This window comes from Lytechinus variegatus, chromosome 17 (assembly GCF_018143015.1).
Source record: "Lytechinus variegatus isolate NC3 chromosome 17, Lvar_3.0, whole genome shotgun sequence".
Classification (NCBI taxonomy): Eukaryota; Metazoa; Echinodermata; class Echinoidea; order Temnopleuroida; family Toxopneustidae; genus Lytechinus; species Lytechinus variegatus.
In genome coordinates this window covers 25,701,876-25,721,961 of record NC_054756.1, presented here as the reverse complement: position 1 = coordinate 25,721,961, position 20,086 = coordinate 25,701,876, and the positions used below count along the sequence as shown (strand labels likewise).

Below are 20,086 nucleotides of genomic sequence, written 5' to 3'. Positions count from 1 at the left end.
GATAGCCAAGTGATTTTTTTTTAAAGAATTTGAAGTTAATTGTGTGAGAGACAATGCAGATGATAAGGATGATGAGAGCATTGAGCCAATAAAGAAGCACACGAAGACATCAAGTGGCAAGTTTACTATCAATTCACTAGAAATGAATCTCTAATCAAGTAATTGTCTATGACATAAAACCTAAAGTTAAAAACCTGAATACTCAAAATCTGTTTTTTAATTTGCACTTTCTCTTGCAATTATCATTACCATTATTTTGTTTAGGTGTCAAGCTTGCAGGGGGAAAAAAGAGAAAACAGCTAACCAGAAAACACACCAAGTGTTCAAGTGGTAAGTTTCATTATTCAACTATTTAATGCCTCATTTGGATGGAGACATTTTTTTGAACAGCATAAGAAGCACGTTTCCCAATTGTGGCAGCATCATCTTCAACGGGCTAACATTGAAATTTCAATCACCAGTTTGATTGACTTAAGGTTATGGTTACAGTTTATATTGATCTTTATATCCAGACGATTGATATGTTGCTGCCATTTGCCACTACCCATTCCCATTATGGTGTTCTTGAATCACATTTACTTATGTTTTTTTCTTGTTTTCCTTTTACAGAGAAACCAGCTATGAAGATGCGCACTACGGACAACGCTGAGCTGAGGGAGATGCTGCGTCGTGTCCTTCAAAGATCCCGACATGTCATTGACCATCCCGGTCTCCTATTTCTGTGACCACGCCTACCGTTCACCTGCCCACTGACAGTCCAGCAACAGACCTATCCTCGCCCATCGCTTCTGAGGATCTGTCCGTGCCATCCAGTCCCGACGTAGTTTCACTGGTACCAGACACTGGCAACATCCATGATAGATCACGAGACTTCACCAACCTGTCCATGGATCTCGACAACGAGAAAGAGTCTGACTCTGTTCTTGCTCATCGATCTGAGTGCAAGTCAGCTTTCCAACCTGTCTCCCAACCAGTTCCCGCTTGGGCTGAACCAACCCATGTGGACTGGAGGACATTGTGGTTCAGCTGGTGACTGAGACAGGCACTCCACCACCAGAACGCCGTCCTCCACCAGCAGAACCAGACGCTTCAGTAGCAAAACTAGGCCATGTTGTTCGAGTTCGCCAAGCTGAGGAAGGAGGTGCATGAATTGAAAGGGTTACGCCAGGAGAAGGCTTCTCCGTAGTACACAACCCTCGCCGATGACCAGGTCCTGATTGGGTCTTCAATTGACAGTGTGACCATCGGCCATGAGGTGTATCTGCAAGCCTGGGAGTCTGCCGCAGATGCCAAGGACCTAGTCCTAAGCCTTATGTCGACTCAGTTCACGAGGGATGAGCTGGCAGCAAGCGACTTCAATGGAGGCGACGTGTTCAACGGAAAGGAGAGGACCACCAAACGGGGACTTCGTGAAGACAATAGATTTCAAGCGATCCTAGCGCAGGCAGTCATCCAGTTCCCTGGGAGCCTCAGCAACGACCAAGCAGAAGCAGCTGAGAGAGGCCGTTAACAACAAGTGCAGGAAGAGTGCATATTTTCTCAGTGCGATATGGATGGACTGTAAAATTGTGACATGATGTACCGGATTCTGTAGCTAGCGATGCTGGTCAAGAACAAGTGATATGGATACATTTTAAATATATAATGACATGATTGAACTGAATCTGATATTATTTAATTATGTCAATGTGTAAATATGCAACTGATATGTAAATATGTACATGTGTAAATATATAAATGTGTAAATATGTATATGTGTATGTAAATAATGTGTATGTTGTAGTGTCCTTACCTACAAGGAATAAAAAAAACTAAGGAATCAATTTGTTGAACTAGGCAAAGAGTTCGATGACGAGCTATCACTTAATTGCATGCCTTGAATTATGGAAACTTACAAGTGCTACCCTCATGACAGAATTGTTAACCATTAATTTTGTATTGTTACTCTGACCTTAATTTGAATATTCTACGTACCTTGTAGAAAAGACAACCAAGTTGTCTCTGTCCCATTCTTCTTCTGTGTCGGGTCGAACCAACAAATAAGAGCTAAAATTTACAATACAGCTCCCACATTCTTACTACTAAATCAGGAAATATAGATTTATCTCTAAAGATTTCCTATGTCAATCAGGAGGCAAATATACTTCAAAGACATTACAGAGAGCAGGAAGATTATTGGAAATGAAGAAGGAGCTCGATAAAGAGTTTATCTCAGTGATATGCCAAACATTAGCTGCGTTTGGCCAGAAGACATCAAAAAGATATGAACCCCACAGAACGTATCAAGAGTTCCCAAGAGAATTCCAGAATGACAACCTTTTTGGAAGAGAGGAAGGACTATTCCTTCAATGACACAGTTCACATGCAGTTGTAGTGTCCTAACTTACGAGGACTCAACAAAATTATGGAAAACAGGTTTTTAATTAAGAGAAGCGTTCAAAGACAAACTGTCTCTTAATTGCATGCCTTGAATTATGGAAACTTACAAGTGCTACCCTCATGACAGAATTGTTAAACCATTAATTTTGTATTGTTACTCTGACCTTAAGTAGAAAAGACAACCAAGTTGTCTCTGTCCCATTCTTCTTGTGTTGGGTCGTACCAACAAATAAGAGCTAAAATTTACAATACAGCTCCCACATTCTTACTACTAAATCAGGAAATACAGATATAGAACGTATCAAGAGTTCCCAAGAGAATTCCAGAATGACAACCTTTTTGGAAGAGAGGAAGGACTATTCCTTCAATGACACAGTTCACATGCAGTTGTAGTGTCCTAACCTACGAGGACTCAACAAAATTAAGGAAAACATGTTTTAATTAAGAGAAGCGTTCAACGAAAATCTGTCTCTTACTTGCATGCCTTGAATAATGGAAGCTTACAAGTGCCAACCTCATGACAGACTTTTTACCCCAATTTTGTTAATAGTCACAAAAAATGAAATCAGCAATAACTTTTACGAATTATTTTTTTTATCAATTGCAATTTAATAATTTAACAATTGTATCAGGGAAATGATATGAATCTGCTTTGTAAAATGCTAATGAGACATCCATGCTCGCTCATGTGCACAACACATTTTCAACGCTTTCAAATCCTGTACCTGCTGGATTTTCTGTATATATATATATATATATATATATACGAAATGGCGAAAAGATCAAACTGGGAGGATGGAGAAATACAAATTTTACTGGGTCTATGGGCTGAAGCTGAGGTCCAGCAACAACTTGACGGGACCGTCAGAAACAAAAAAGTGTTTGACAACATGGCGAAGTAGATGGCTGTCGTCGGATATCAACGGACCCCCAACCAGCTGCGGGACAAACTAAAAAAATTAAAGGACTACAAAGATGCAAGGGCGAATAATGCAACGAGTGGGGCTGCAAGGCAGCACTGCCCATATTATGACATCTTACACCCAATAATTGGCAATGGTCCAGCCATAGAGCCCCCGGTAAGAAGATATTTTGGCAATATAAAATATTTATTTTTTTGTCAGAAAATGGGCTAGAGCTCGAACTAGTAGGGGTACCATGATAACACTCTCCGAAGTCGAAGACCGAAAATAGAAAGGTTCACAACATTCAACATTAACTAATTAACAAACACACTCCTGTCAGGTCCCTTCGTTCATCCAACTCTGGTTCCTTAGTTGTTCCCAAATCTGCAGCTAAGACATGGGGGGTACAGGCTTTTGCTCATGCTGGCCCTGTTCACTGGAATGACCTTCCCCTGGTTATCCGTGACTGCAATTCCACTGACACATTCAAACACTACTTTAAGATGCCTCTGTTAAATGCTTCATATTTTTAATTGTTACTTAATTCATCTTTGTATTTGTACTGTTCTCTCACTCTCTCTTTCTTTCACTGCACCTTGGGCACTCTGCATAGTGGATTTTACACATTACAAATCACATTCATTATTATTAACAAAATGTCCGATGATTGATAGGGCCAGGGACAGGGTAGATCTCTAGCATCTAATCCAACAGGTAGAGGGGTGAACAAGGAAGATTAATAATAATCTGCTTAAAGGTAATTTTCCTCAAATAAACAACCTATAGAAATACTACAGACCATACCACAAATTCTGAATTATTTATTTCCTTACCATGACAATTACTTTTTTAATTGCCTCCCCCTCTCAAAATACTCTGGCTGTAATTCTGCCCCTAAAACCCCGGGATTACCACGGGTCTATATAAACTAAAATTCTGAACCCTACAACAGGATTAAACTGTGTTGCTTTAATAATGGAATGTAGATCTATGTCTTTCATGGCTTTAAAAAAAAATGAGCACTGAACACTTTTCAAAGTTTTGTTTTTGTCATGGAATGTAATGTTACATGATGCTTTTCCAGGTGTTGGTTGACACAGCAGATAACAGAGTTGAAGCTGCAGGTGCTCACCATGATGAGGACATTCCCGAGGCTAATGATCTCATGGCTAATTCCATTTCCAGAGTAAGTGACGACGACAAGGAAGATGATGACGTCAGTGTTGACGAAGATGCTGTCCTGGGTGGTGCCCTAATGCAAGGTGATGACACTACTACCAAAAAGACACACCGTCGACTTCAACGACAAAGAGCAAAGTATGTTAACCTCTTTGATATTATTTTCATAATCGGCCATTCCACACAAATCGAAACAAAATATGCCAATGATTGATCTGCATCAAGGGAACATTTTTACAAGTTGCTGGAGGAATTCCCAGAGTTGGCAAGTGTAATATTCAGACTGTGCAAGGTGGGGCCTAACAAGGAGGTTGTGAGGTTAAACGAGGCACTCTGTACCCCAAAGGAGCTGCGAAATCACCAGCAGCATAGAAGATCGAATTTATATATTCTTCCATCACCAAGGTTAGCAAGATTGTTTCCATTGTTTCTTTGTTTTTAATACCCTGGCTGTAATTATGTTCAAATAATTTCTGCCCCTAAAACCCAGGATTACCACGGGTCTATATACATGTAAACTAAAATTTGGACCTAGACCTCTGACCCCTGCGACACGATTAAACTGTGTTGCTAATGGAATGTAGATCTATGTCTTTCATGGCTTTAAAAAAAAAATGAGCACTGAACACATTTTTCAAAGTTTTGTTTTGTCATGGAATGTAATGTTACATGATGCTTTTCCAGGTGTTGGTTGACACGGCAGATAACAGAGTTGAAGCTGCAGGTGCTCACCATGATGAGGACATTCCCGAGGCTGATGATCTCATGGCTGATTCCATTTCCAGAGTCAGTGACGACGACAAGGAAGATGATGACGTCAGTGTTGACGAAGATGCTGTCCTGGGTGGTGCCCTAATGCAAGGTGATGACACTACTACCAAAAAGACACACCGTCGACTTCAACGACAAAGAGCAAAGTATGTTAACCTCCTTGATATTATTTTCATAATCGGTCATTCCACACAAATCGAAACAAAATATGCCCATGATTCATCTGCATCAAGGGAACATTTTTACAAGTTGCGGGAGGAATTCCCAGAGTTGGCAAGTGTAACATTCAGACTGTGCAAGGTGGGGCCTAACAAGGAAGTTGTTAGGTTAAACGAGGCACTATGTACCCCAAAGGAGCTGCGGAATCACCAGCAGCATAGAAGATCGAATAGATATATTCTTCCATCAGCAAGGTTAGCAAGATTGTTTCCATTGTTTGTTTTTAATACCTTGGCTGTAATTCTGTGCAAATAATTTCTGCCCCTAAAACCCAGGATTACCACAGGTCTATATACATGTAAACTAAAATTTGGACCTAGACCTCTGACCCCCGCAACTGTGTTGTTAGGTGCCTGGAATGTAGATCTATGTCTTTCATGGCTTTAAAAAAAAATGAGCACTGAACACTTTTCAAAGTTTTGTTTTTGTCATGGAATGTAATGTTACATGATGCTTTTCCAGGTGTTGGTTGACACAGCAGATAACAGAGTTGAAGCTGCAGGTGCTCATCATGATGAGGACATTCCCGAGGCTAATGATCTCATGGCTAATTCCATTTCCAGAGTAAGTGACGACGACAAGGAAGATGATGACGTCAGTGTTGACGAAGATGCTGTCCTGGGTGGTGCCCTAATGCAAGGTGATGACACTACTACCAAAAAGACACACCGTCGACTTCAACGACAAAGAGGAAAGTATGTTAACCTCCTTGATATTATTTTCATAATCGGTCATTCCACACAAATCGAAACAAACTATGCCCATGATTCATCTGCATCGAGGGAACAGTTTTACAAGTTGCGGGAGGAGTTCCCAGAGTTGGCAAGTGTAACATTCAGACTGTGCATGGTGGGGCCTAACAAGGAGGTTGTGAGGTTAAACAAGGCACTCTGTACCCCAAAGGAGCTGCGGAATCACCAGCAGCATAGAAGATCAAATTTATATATTCTTCCATCAGCAAGGTTAGCAAGATTGTTTCCACTGTTTCTTTGTTTTTGATACCCCGGCTGTAATTCTGTGCAAATAATTTCTGCCCCTAAAACCAAGGAATACCACGGGTTTATATAAATATAAACTAAAATTTGGACCTAGACCTCTGACCCCTGCGACAGGATTAAACTGTGTTGCTAATGGAATGTAGATCTATGTCTTTCATGGCTTTAAAAAAAAATGAGCACTGAACACTTTTCAAAGTTTTGTTTTTGTCATGGAATGTAATGTTACATGATGCTTTTCCAGGTGTTGGTTGACACAGCAGATAACAGAGTTGAAGCTGCAGGTGCTCACCATGATGAGGACATTCCCGAGGCTGATGATCTCATGGCTAATTCCATTTCCAGAGTCAGTGAGGACGACAAGGAAGATTATGACGTCAGTGTTGACGAAGATGCTGTCCTGGGTGGTGCCCTAATGCAAGGTGATGACACTACTACCAAAAAGACACACCGTCGACTTCAACGACAAAGAGCAAAGTATGTTAACCTCCTTGATATTATTTTCATAATCGGTCATTCCACACGAATTGAAACAAAATATTCCCATGATTCATCTTGAACTAGTGTGAAAATATTAGTATATTATTTTGAATAAGAGCTTGTTGATAAGCAAAGTTGTTGCTTTTTTATTGTTGGTTGCTGTAGTTAGACCTGAGTCATAACATTTTTGAAGAACTGTGTCCACTATTGATTTTTGTGGAGATCTCTAGAAATACAGATGATATTCATTGTAATGAAAGACCAGTTTTATACTAAAATTTTAACATGTAGTTTCAAAGTGATGATATGATCGGTTTGATGTTTGTGGTCACAAACCAGACAATAGACGCAGGTTGGATGAATTGATTTTTATTTTCTTCCAATTTAAGGAAAAGCAAAAAGGAAGCGAAATGAAATGTTTTCTTTTTTTCTTTCTTTTTAATTTGTTTTGTATTTTATTTCATTTTGTATATAATATGTACAGTATAATGTATAATGATTATGTTTGTTATATGTATAAGAAGTTATGGATAATAAAAAATCACTGAAAGAAAAAAAAAAAGGAAGCGAAAGGCCGACAATGAAGAGTTCACCGAAAAGACGATGAGGATGGTGTTGAATCACCAGGCGCCTGCCAAAGGAGAGCACAGAGAATATGAAACAAAAGAATTTTTCAAATGGAGAGTAACTGTTTTTCACGATGCGGGAACCGTCAAGTCCACCCTAAAATGTTGACATTTCTACGCAGCGCTCCCTCATTATCTCTCGATAAAGTTATAAACAATCCTCATAGAGTGAATATCTTTCACAATTCGAGATTTGGAACTAGGGATAAACCTACGTCAAATATCATTCTCTTAGTTTTCAATCTTACAAGTTGACATGGAAATCCCTTCAGACTAAGGTACGTGTAACGCACATGTGAATGATGAAATGCGTATTACTGAACTGTACCACATCATTGAGTACATCACCTTCATGGATGCGATTAGCAAAGCGGCATATGGCCCCGACTTTATTGTAGGGGAGGATGGTGAAAGATTGTATGAACCAGGATTGGTAATGAAAAAAATAGTAAGTGAATTAGACGTTTCACAGATCGAACAGATATATCTACACACATCAAGGGCTATGCATAAACGGCCAACCCTCCTGAACGCAAAACCCTTTATAGACTATCTTCAACGTCAAATGAAATACATGTATTTGGAGCAGATGGTTCAAAAGAAATGTAATCTCGCTTAAGCCTCAAGACGGATGTACGCATGCTAAGATGCAATCTCTCCTGGCGGGAGAATGGTTGCACCATGAAGCAACACTCAGTGGTATTGAGATCAAACATCATTTCAACGGTGGGGAAAGGAAAGTGCATGGGAGGTTTGTTGACGGCTATGGGGAGGGGGAAGATGGGAAGAAATATATTTGGGAATTTTTAGGATGTTTTTACCACGGGTGTCCCACTTGTTTTCCAAATCCTTTGGAATATATATCCTTTCATTAACAAATTTGGCAAATATCCCATCGGACATCCAACCATCATACACTCGAATTTCCCACCCTTGAAAGATATATTTGGTCTCGTCAAATGTAGTATTCTCCCGCCTAAGAGATTGTTTCACCCCGTCTTGCCATACTGTTCAAGAGGGAAATTGACTTTCTCTCTATGTAGGACATGTACTAACTCTCTTAATCAAGGCCCTTGTTCCCATGACGATAGTAAACGCGCATTGCAGGGGGTATGGGTATCGGAGGAGTTGAAAAAGGCTGTGGAAATGGGGTATTCTAATCTGAAATTCCAAGAAGTATGGCATTTTTCAGCTTCTACACAATACAATCCTCAACCCACAAAGGTGGGTTATTTGCCCTCTATATTGACGCGTTTATGAAAATAAAACAAGAATCCTCGGGTTGCCCCACCCATGCAATTACCAGCGTAGAAAAGGAGAGTTATATTGCAAAATACCTCGAACATGAGGGAATCGCGCTTGACCACGCCAAAATTGAAAAAAATTCAGGCTTGGGTGCAATTTCGAAAAGGAATCATAAATGTACTTTGGGGAAAGTTTGCTGAAAGAAGCAATTTACGTAAAACCACATTCATTAAAACGAACGCTGAATTATTGGACATGTTCAATGACAAATCCTTGGACATTCAAGATATTATTGTCTTGAATGAGCATTTAATCGAGGTACACTACACCATGGCAAGTGGTTTTGTCGATCATAATGTCAATACCAATATAATCATTGCCTCGTTTACAACGGCTTTAGCCAGGCTAAAACTATGCATTGTCCTTGAACAACTGGGGGATAGGTTTCTGTACTACAATACAGACAGTGTCGTTTTCAAGACGGACCAACGACAATGTTGTTGCAGTGGCACTGGTCCGACGATCCCAGACCAGTAAAATTGCCAATGGGCCAGTAACTTTTCAGAAATAGCTAGATAAGAAGATAGATTTAGATGTACTTCTCCGACAAGGTACATGACCAGTTAAAAAAATACTGTACATATCAAACCGATACAAATGATGTTATAAAAATGGCTCTCCAAAATTGAAAAATGGTTCTTATGAATTATGTTATGTATATTGTGTGTGTGTACTGTTTGTTAATTTTTTTTGGGGGGGGGGGGGGGGGGTGGGGTGGCAAACAAAGCAAAATAGGTCCAGGTGTTTTTTTTTTAAGTTTTCTTTATTCAGCTTTTCCTGTAAAATTTGAGGTTCGGACCAGTAAAAAAAATTGAAAACTGGGTAACTACTGGTCTGACAAGAATAAGTTGGACCAGTAAAAAAAAGGTTTAGTGTGGAGCCCAGCTTATTCTTGCTTGGATTTTTATTCTATGTCAATTAGGTGAGGAAGTTGCAACTGCCACAGTTGAACAGCCAAGACCCATCTGATATTGCAAGCTCGAGCAAGTCTTCTAAAAGTACACGTCCAACAGCAACGACAGGTCCATCTTCGTCTAAAAAAAAACAGAATCCAAAAGGTAAGCAAGGACAATAGCAGCACATTACACTGCTTCATGGTTGAACCCCAAAATATATTTACTGTGTCATGCTTAGAATTAGAAATGAGATTATGCAAAAAAGCCAGTTGTGTACATGTGCCAATTTATTAGGAAGTATTAATTACTGCTAGGTCATATTTTGACAGCTTTTAAGAATAAAGTCTTATTTCAAACTTCCAATGATGATGCAGCAAGTTAACATAGCAAATGGATTTTAAAAAAATGTTTCCAGTATTTTTTTCCTTTTACAGATTTCAGTTTTCTGTATACCAATCCAGTAATGCAACGCATTAATATTTTTTTTAATCAGTATTTAATCAGGGTCTAGTATTTCTAACATCCCATTGTGAAACAATGTTTGCTCCCAACTCCTGCGTATGTAAATGTACAAGATTTGCATGTATTTGAAAGCGTTTTTTTTAACAAAATAAATATTTCCAGATTTTGCTGTGTTCTCATTTTGTGACGTTTTTCAAAGTGAAATATTGAAAATATTAACTGACAAATAAATATGCAAATACTTTTTAGTGTATAGAATGCCTTACAAGATGAAAACAAAAATCGTATCATAACAAGAATTTTGCCTTAAGCTGTCAATTCAGGACAGGACTTGGAACTTTTTACTATTAATTTTCAACTAACACTTTTTTTTTTCCAGTTTACAGGCCATCTACACTGACAAAAGATTTAGTCTTGGAGACGAAGGCAGAACGAATGAAAGGAATAGTAGAAGGTGTTCAGCATCACAAAGACTTCAAAACCAAGCATGGATACGGAAAAGACGTCATCCACCTATCACAGTCCCTCATGCAATGTATCAACGATGCATCGTTTGAAGTATTCTGTGAACAAGTTACCAGCGACATGTGGGGAGTTGCCTCATCTGGGGATCAATTGCCAGTTGGCCCATTAAGTCAGGAAGCCATGTGGAAGAATTTCCACATATATCGATAACTTATCTACTAAGTGGAACAACCTTTTGGACTCTTGCAATATACACTCAAAGCATATCGTCGAACAACTGCTGTTGCAGTACGTACTCTGGCTACTTTTATTAGCTCTTGTAACTGAGCGAAATGCTGCAGAACTGATGGAAGAAAATGCTCCCTGTGATGTAAACTTATCTGAGCAGGATTTACTTGCTATTAGATATATGAGTGGATACATTCCTTTAAACCTTATCAAGAGATACTCCAAACAATCTTCTGAAACTGCCCAAGAGTATGTACATTTGTTGTCTTCTTGGAGGAAGGATGAGATTGACTCAACCTCATTTTTGAGCTACACAAATGTGTGGATCAATATCCAGGACAGAGGGGGGTTGTTCCATGTTACCGATAGCATTTACCGTTTATTCAAGTGTATGGAGAAGGCAACTCAACAGAATGGGAAGCTTAAGGAAAAATAATGTCAAGGAAGAACTCATAAATGTACTTTGGGGAAAGTTTGCTGAAAGAAGCAATTTACTTAAAACCACATTCAATAAAACGAACGCTGAATTATTGGACATGTTCAATGACAAATCCTTGGACATTCAAGATATTATTGTCTTGAATGAGCATTTAATCAAAGTACACTACACCTTGGCAAGTGGTTTTGTCGATCATAATGTCAATACCAATATAATCATTGCCTCGTTTACAACGGCTTTAGCCTAGTTAAAACTGTACATCGTCCTTGAACAATTGGGAGATGGGGTTCTGTACTACAATATAGACAGTGTCGTTTTCAAGACGGACCCTCATGTGGAATATCTTGACCCTCCCATGGGAGATTTTGTAGGGGACCTTACCGATGAAATCGATGATACCAATAGCAAGTTTATACAAACATGGTTATGCGGTGGGCCTAAAAATTATAGCTATCTGACAAACAAAGGTAACACCAAATGCAAATTCAGGGTTTTTACTTTAAACGTTGCCAACTCCATGGTCATCAATCACGATACCATAAGGGAACTCATTCAGGGAGCTCCTGGTAGGATCAAAACAATTCATGATGGAATCATCTTTTATTTTTTCATCGGTATGAAACAATAGAATTTAAAATGGAGAGTAAATGTTTTTCATGATGCGGGGACTGTCAAGTCCACCCTAAAATGTTGACATTTCCATGCAGTGCTCCCTCATTATCTCTTTATAAAGTTATAAACAATCCTCACACAGTGAATATCATTCACAATTCAAAATTTCGAACTAGGGATAGAGCTACGTCAAATATCATTCTCTTAGTTTTCAATCTTACAAGTTGACCTGGAAATCCCTTCAGACTACGGTACGTATAACGCACATGTGAATGATGAAATGCGTATTACTGAACTGTACCACATCATTGAGTACATCACCATAACGGATGCGATTAGCAAAGCGGCATATGGCCCTGACTTTATTGTAGGGGAGGATGGCGAAAGATTGTATGAACCAGGATTGGTAATGATAAAAAATAGTAAGTGAATTAGACATTTCACAGATCGAACAGATATATCTACACACATCAAGGGCTATGCGTAAACGGCCAACCCTCATGGACGCAAAACCCTTTATAGACTATCTTCAACATCAAATAAAATACATGTATTTGGAGCAGATGGTTCAAAAGAAATATAATCGCACTTATCCCTCAAGACAGATGTACGCATGCTAAAAAGCAATCTCTCCTGGTGGGAGAATGGTTGCACCATGAAGCAACCATCAGTGGTATTGAGATCAAACATCAGTTCAACGGTGGGGAAAGGAAAGTGCATGGGAGGTTTGTTGACGGCTACGGGGAGGGGGAAGATGGGAAGAAATATATTTGGGAATTTTTAGGATGTTTTTACCACGGGTGTCCCACTTGTTTTCCAAATCCTTTGGAATATATATCCTTTCATTAATAAATTTGGCAAATATCCCATCGGATATCGAACCATCATACACTCGAATTTCCCAACCTTCAAAGATATATTTGGTCTCGTCAAATGTATTATCTTCCCGCCGAAGAGATTGTTTCACCCCGTCTTGCCACACTGTTCAGGAGGGAAATTGACTTTCTCTCTATGTAGGACATGTACTAACTCTCTTAATCAAGGCCCTTGTTCCCATGACGATAGTAAACGCGCATTGCAGGGGGTATTGGTATCGGAGGAGTTGAAAAAGGCTGTGGAAATGGGGTATTCTAATCTGAAATTCCAAGAAGTATGGCATTTTTCAGCTTCTACACAATACAATCCTCAACCCACAAAGGTGGGTTATTTGCCCTCTATATTGACGCGTTTATGAAAATAAAACAAGAATCCTCGGGTTGCCCCACCCATGCAATTACTACCGTAGAATAGGAGAGTTATATCGCAAAATACCTCGATCATGATGGAATCGCACTTGACCCCGCCCAAATTGAAAAAATCCAGGCTTGCGTGCAATTTCGAAAGGAATCATAAATGTACTTTAAGGAAAAGTTACTGAAAGAAGCACTTTCTTCAACGTCAAAAGAAATACATGTATTTGGAGCAGATGGTTCAAAAGAAATATAATCGCGCTTATCCCTCAAGATGGATATACGCATGCTAAAAAGCAATCTCTCCTGGCGGGAGAATGGTTGCACTATGAAGCAACCATAATAGTGGTATTGAGATCAAACATCATTTCAACGGTGGGGAAAGGAAAGTGCATGGAAGGTTTGTTGACGGCTACGGGGAGGGGGAAGATGGGAAGAAATATATTTGGGAATTTTTAGGATGCTTTTACCACGGGTGTCCCACTTGTTTTCCAAAATCCGAATTTAAGAACACAAAACTTGACAAAACAGTGGGTCCGTTGTACAATGAGACAGTGCACTGGATTAAGCTCTTGAAAGTTGCTGACTACACAGTGTGCTACATGTGGGAGTGCTAAAGGAGAAAAGTTTTGAAATATCCCGATGTCCACCCTTACATTGGACACCTCAAAGATGCCTTTCAAGAACCACTCAATCCAAGGGATTCCTTTTATGGGGGCGGACGGGTGGGTGTTCACTTTTCTACCACGCAAACCAGGTGAAAAGATAAAGTACTATGACTTCACGAGTCGATATCCTTTCATAAATAAATTTGGCAAATATCCCATCGGATATCGAACCATCATACACTCGAATTTCCCAACCTTCAAAGATATATTTGGTCTCGTCAAATGTATTATCTTCCCGCCGAAGAGATTGTTTCACCCCGTCTTGCCACACTGTTCAGGAGGGAAATTGACTTTCTCTCTATGTAGGACATGTACTAACTCTCTTAATCAAGGCCCTTGTTCCCATGACGATAGTAAACGCGCATTGCAGGGGGTATGGGTATCGGAGTAGTTGAAAAAGGCTGTGGAAATGGGGTATTCTAATCTGAAATTCAAAGAAGTATGGCATTTTTCAACTTCTACACAATACAATCCTCAAACCCAGAAAGGTGGGTTATTTGCCCCCTATTTTGACGCGTTTATGAAAATAAAACAAGAATCTTCGGGATACCCCGCCCATGCAATTACCAGCATAGAAAAGTAGAGTAATATTGCAAAATAAATCGATCATGATGGAATCGCACTTGACCCCGCCAAAATTGACAAAAATCCAGGCTTGCGTGCAATTTCGAAGGAATCATAAATGTACTTTGGGGGAAATTTGCTGAAAGAAGCAATTTACGTAAAACCACATTCATTAAAACGAACGCTGAATTTATTGGACATGTTGAATGACAAATCCTTGGACATTGAAGACATTGTCTTGAATGAGCAATTAATCGAGGTACACTACACCATGGCAAGTGGTTTTGTTGATCATAATGTCAATACCAATAATCATTGCCTCGTTTACAACGGCTTTAGCCAGCCTAAAACTGTACACCGTGCTTGAACAATTCGGGGATAGGGTTCTGTACTACAATACAGACAGTGTCGTTTTCAAGACGGACCCTCATGTGGAATATCTTGACCCTCCCATGGGAGATTTTGTAGGGGATCTTACCAATGAAATCAATGATACTAATAGCAAGTTTATACAAACATGGTTATGCGGTGGGCCTAAAAATTGTAGCTATCGGACAAACAAACAAAGGTAACACCGTATGCAAAGTCAGGGGTTTTACTTTAAACGTTGCCACCTCCATGGTCATCAATCGCGATACCATGAGGGAACTTATTCAGGGAGCTCCTGGTAGGATCAAAACCATTCATGATGGAATCACTGGATAGTACAAAAGAAGCCGAGATGTGAACTATGGAATTGAGATATTTCTACAGTAGATATGTAGATTTTATTCAATCTGAAATGATAAAACCAAACAGCATATTTTGAGTCATCTCATCCTGAATTAAAATATGCAGTTAAAAATGAATATCTTGTGTAATCTGGTCTTGATGCATTTGTCCATCCAAGTATTACTAAATATTCTGTCCAAAATTTAATTTCATTGTTTATAGTAAAAGCATGGATTAAGACTAATATAAACCAACTGTAAGTCTGAATGTAGCAGACAATATTATTTTCTATCATATATTTGGTCTCGTCAAATGTAGTATCCTCCCGCCGAGAGATTGTTTCACCCCGTCTTGCCATACCGTTCAGGAGGGAAATTGACTTTCTCTCTATGTAGGACATATACTAACTCTCTTAATCAAGGCCCTTGTTCCCATGACGATAGTAAACGCGCATTGCAGGGGGTATGGGTATCGGAGGAGTTGAAAAAGGCTGTGGAAATGGGGTATTCTAATCTGAAATTCGAAGAAGTATGGCATTTTTCAGCTTCTACACAATACAATCCTTAAACCCGCAAAGGTGGGTTATTTCCCCCCTATATTGACGCGTTTATGAAAATAAAACAAGAATCCTCGAGTTAACCCACCCATGAAATTACCAGCGTAGAAAAGGAGAATTATATCTCAAAATACCTCGAACATGAGGGAATCGCGCTTGACCCCGCCAAAATTGAAAAAAAAATCCAGGCTTGCGTGCAATTTCAAAAGGAATCATAAATGTACTTTGGGGAAAGTTTGCTGAAAGAAGCAATTTACCTAAAACCACATTAATTAAAACGAACGCTGAATCATTGGACATGTTGAATGACAATTCCTTGGACATTCAAGTCATCATTGTCTTGAATAGGGGTAGTTATTTGTTGACCTTGAACAAGATATCCCCGAAGAATTACATCTTAGAACGAATATTTTTCCTGGAGAACTCAATTCGCTTACATTTCCAAAGTATAAAATTTGATTAAATTGTATATCGGGTTTAGTTTAGTAATCGTGTCTCAAGGGGCTCATTGACGCCATCTGCGAGTGTGTTTTCAACGTGGTCCGTGGAAATGTCAAACTTTCTCCCACGCATAAACGTTCACTGAATAAGCATAGGCATCATCTTCGAAAACTGGCAGACAGAAAAACACTGTTAAAAGAACGAAAACGAATCATCACCCAGCAAGGGGGCTTCTTCATCTCTCTTATTTCCAATCTCGTCTGTCCTGTCTTGGGTGCTCTTTCCAACCTTGTCACCGCACAAATAAAAACAGAACTTGTCTACAGATGGAACACGTGCATAAAATGATGTTGGTCCCGCCAGAAACATTAAGGACTTTACTCACAAAGGTCCAGACGGTTTTCTTACTGACAGGATTTTCTAAGCCAACCAGTATTTACAACTAGCACCCAGCATGGAAATTTTGTGATGAAATGTTGATTGTTATGGTGATTTGACTGATTGATTAAAAATGCCACTACACAATATCACATGCATGATAAAAAATAAATATCCTTCAAAATTTAAGACAAGGATCAGGAGTCCTCTTCTTTCTATTGTAATTAAAGGAGCCTTTAAAGCTTCTGTGCTGTGCGTGGAAGGGGAGAAACTACCCCCTCCCTGCACCCTCCCCCCAAGCGTGGCTGTGTAATTGATGGCACAGTTCGTGGGCAGGGCTACTGCCCCCCCCCCCCCCCGAAACAAGATTCTACCTATGCAGTTGAGCTGAAACACAGTTTCTTTGCGATCCAAAAGATATTCACTCATCGAGAAAGACGTGCTAAATGGCTACATGACATCAGAGCGGATAAATTTGATGTAAAGAAATAGAAATATGTGCAAAGTCAGGTGGTATGTGAAGATCATTTTGAGCTACATTTCCTCCAGGAAGACCTATCCGCCACACAAGATGTTTGTTCATCGCCCCAAAACCAGCTTCAGAAGCACCAAAGGATGGGATATACCCCCAAAAGGAAGCTACTGAAACATGACACCATACCGACATTGATTTTTTTCTTCCCAAAAACCAACTTCACAAAGGCGTCTACCGAATGCTGTTATCAAGAATTATCAAGAAAAGAGATGAGCTTTGTTTTTTTTATAAAGATATACTCCAATCGCTCTTCAGTTTGGTGCAACTGCAGAGCTGTGGCCAACTGTTCACAGGAGTTCCATTGCAGCCGGCATGTGCCTAGGTCATGCCTGGTGAGGTACTAAATACTCCTGTGTAGAAGACCTATTTATCTCCGCAATGTCAACAAAGCAACTCCCTGTGATGATTTACATGTAGCAACCACTTTCCATGCCAAGTATGGCAGTAAACTGAGCAATCTGTGGAAAAGGATGGCTCTGCAGTGTCTTTGAAGTTGCAAGAATGTCAGAGTGTTCAAAAAGTGTGATAAGATGCAAAAGCATCTTATCATAATATAAGCTAAGCTGTATGTGAGAGCTAGGAAAGAAGAAAGGCTAAAAGTTAAACAATACAAGGAAAAATATGAATTTGCTCTCTTAAACTGTAAGGTTTGTAAAATGAAGTCTGCCAGTGCCTCATTTACATGTAGCCACCACTCTTCTAACACAACTGATTGCATCGATATTCAATCTGCTTCCATTTCTCATCCATCTGTCTCTAATCCATCTGCCTATACATGTACCTCCAGTGGTGGGCCGTGACCAGGAGGAGACAATGATTGGAAGGGCACTGTATTGCTTGTGAGCAATGTTGTGCCCCTCCAATGCTTTGTCTCCTCTGTAGAACTTGATGTAATCAAATTGGGATATTTCAATTTGTTTTCTTTTAAACATGCTGATAAGGAATTTTTCTCAAACCTTAGTTAAGTTGCTCTCCCTCCCCCCCCCCCCCCCCCCCCCCGGTGCCCTCGACAACCTTGTATATGCTTTAAGGTTTTGTAACCACTAAAATGGTCCCTCTACATAATCTTTTTCTTCCCAGCCATTGGCTCGATCCCACTATATCGGCTAAATTCATCTAAAACTATTGGGTCAATGCCAAGCAACTCTAGTACATTGTAAAATGGTAAACGTTTTATGATACTGGTTGCTAAAGGGCAATTCCATAAAAAAAATCAACCTTTTTGTACATCCGACCCCCATTTTTCTCAAGTCTTACTTCACTTCATAAACTGACCAAGTCATGGTCCTTTGAGAACATTACAGTCTGTCAAAAGAACAAGAAATCAGAGACAGAAAATATCATGAAGGTTACACATAAAGGGGGTTGGACGTACATATTTTATAGAATCTCCCTGAAGTGACCAGTTAAGGACTTATGCATAATCAAAGAAGCTGACATCATTAGGGTACCTATTGTGGAGAGGGTATTTTCAATACCAAGGAGGGATATAAGGGGACAACAAATATGGGTTCAATGCCAAATGCCATTATAAGCATTAACCAACACATGAGTACAAAAGTGTTTACAAGACTTCCCTTTGATGCATGCAGTAAAGTGGAAGGATGTATCGTTGATCAAAAACAGTGTTGTCCTGCAAGGAGATGGATGCGTGACCTAGCACGCTGATTTCGTCAGTGTTTGTCTGACACTAGTTGTCACGAGAGTGTTTTTAATAGCAAGGAGGCATATAAGGGGGCACTAAAGTATAAGGGGATACCGAACATGGCTTCAAATGCACGCTCCTCCGGCAATTAGCTAAACAATTTAGTGAAAATTCTAAGTATACGATATTGGCCGTTGTAGCGAGCTGCAAGAGATGGATGCGTAATCTAGTACGCTGATTTCATCAGTGTTTGTCTGACACTAGTTGTCACTAGAGTGTTTCAATAGCAAGGAGGGATATAAGGAGACACCAAACATCGGTTTGAGGTCAAGCTCCACCAGTACTCAAGTAGTAAAAATGTCTAAGTTTCAGATATTGGGAGCAGTAGCGAGCTGCAAGGAGATGGATGCCTAATCTAGCATGCTGATTTCATCAGTGTTTGTCTGACACCAGTTGTGGTGAGGGTATTTTTTTATATCGTGGGATATAAGGGGACACTGAGCATGGGTTCAAGGCAAAGCCCTACAATAACATTAACCAACACATGAGTAAAAACATGTCTAAGTTTACAAGATTTCCCTTTGTTGCGAGCTGCAAGTGGAAGGATTGATCATGCCGATTTCTTCAGTGTTTGCCAGATTCCAGCTGAGGCTGGGGTATTCACCCTTTGCTAGGAGGGACACATGGGTATTTCGACCTAGTGCTCGAGGCCATGAACCACAACGAGCATTAACCAAAAAGTGTTTGCCACACTCACTGTCAAAATTTAGCCAGAAATAAAATTAGTTGAACTTCCCCCTTGTTATTTGACAACACCGTCAATGTAGAACTTGGACTATGCTTTACTTTACTTTACGATAGAACATGTAACATCACCATCGTTATAAATTATCTTCAATCAATGAAAAACTACTTTATCACCAGAAAGCTATGATAAATGAAATATTTTGTTTCCAGGGATACTTGTCAGCTTCACTCACTAGGCATACAAAAGAAATCATTACAAGTTCAAGCCCAATTATTGTACAATATACTGCCTGAAGACAAAAACTGTAGGGGCCTGCTTCTCTGCATATTATAAAATAATAACAAAGATTTTGTGATCATTGATTTTATTATTTGCATACAGGAAAGTGTTATATATATGCAAATAGAAGTTATAAGCAAATAACTTTCTTATTTCACATTCTATTTTGAGAAAAATTACAGCTTTATGCTTTTCTCTTCTACCAAAACTTTTTGTTGGGGTGGGCTTAGCCTCTACAATTAGTGATAATTGCTTCGTGTGGTCCAGTGGTTAGAGCATTTGATTCATAATCGCAAGGTTGTGAGTTTCGACTCCCCACTCTGCCATTGTCTCCACTTCAATAAAAAGGCCCAAGAGTAACACATGCCGTC

The 20,086-nt window shown here is 39.6% G+C and overlaps 1 long non-coding RNA gene across 1 annotated transcript; it reads right to left on the bottom strand.

Annotated features, from left to right (window-relative positions):
• Positions 1-9,556: 9,556 nt before the first annotated feature.
• LOC121430672 lies at positions 9,557-17,577 on the bottom strand. Its single transcript, XR_005972054.1, has 2 exons — positions 15,121-17,577; positions 9,557-11,946 (listed from the first exon to the last, which is right to left on the bottom strand). It is a non-coding gene; the product is annotated as an uncharacterized LOC121430672 (long non-coding RNA).
• Between the last annotated feature and the right edge of the window lie 2,509 nt (positions 17,578-20,086).